The sequence below is a fragment of the Podarcis raffonei genome, chromosome 4, assembly GCF_027172205.1.
Source record: "Podarcis raffonei isolate rPodRaf1 chromosome 4, rPodRaf1.pri, whole genome shotgun sequence".
NCBI lineage: Eukaryota > Metazoa > Chordata > Lepidosauria > Squamata > Lacertidae > Podarcis > Podarcis raffonei.
Genome location: NC_070605.1, coordinates 53,942,722 through 53,943,692, shown reverse-complemented (window position 1 = coordinate 53,943,692; position 971 = coordinate 53,942,722).

Sequence of the window (971 nt, the reverse complement as noted above, 5' to 3'; positions counted from 1 at the left end):
CTAATGTTTTAATTACTGTTTGAATATTCTTTACAAGTTCTGGGGGAGAAATTAGAGCTTTGGTTTTTTTCCCATTACCATGTCTAAAAGAGTATTTCTGTTAGCAATTGAAAGTTTACTTATATTTGTGGTCCTCCAGCACGCCGTCTGTCCGTCCCCCGGTCACTCCTGTGCTTAGCAGACAACACTTTCCTTTTGTCCGCTCAGTTTTATGCATTTTGCTGTGCTTTGTTTTACTTGTACCATCTCTACACTATGGGGGTGGAAAGGTGTCCCTGGAACACATTTGTAACATTGGCAAGATTCTGAATGTGCTTTCTCAATCTGACCTTATTTTTATGGTGATTTTGCTATGTTTTTTATTTAGCCTTTCCATCTAGAAAACACAGGATCTATCAGCACCTATAGATGACATGCATTGCCAAGGGTCTTTTTATACAAGCAGCGTTCTGTGGAATAAGTGTACATTTGTTAGGCATTTGTTTTGCACAATCCACATTTCTGTCTCTAAGACAGCACTACAGTGGGTAGGATACTGCATTTACTAAGAACCTAAGTGCAATATGTGCACTTGGAGAAAATGCAGTATAGGCTTTCATACAGCACAATACTCTGTTATTGCAATTCCTTGATGAAGTGTTGTTTTTGTGACTGTCACAAGTACTTACTGGGTATATTCTGTGTTGTAATTTGTAATCTATACTCATGTAAATTTATGATTTACCATTGTTAAATGTTCAAATTGTATATGGCAGAATAGACCTTAGTCACAGTCATTAATTTCAGTGGGTCTGCTCTGAGTAAAAGCCAGCTATTCTGCTTTTTTCCCTTTTATAAATTTAGCCTTGTGTTATATATAGTTCATGCATATAGCCCACTCTACAAAAGAGGGATGGAAAGGCAAACAGGGCTATTCCCATCACCTGCCACACCATAGTGGGATATGCCCTGCTGCTGTGGGATAGTGGTCA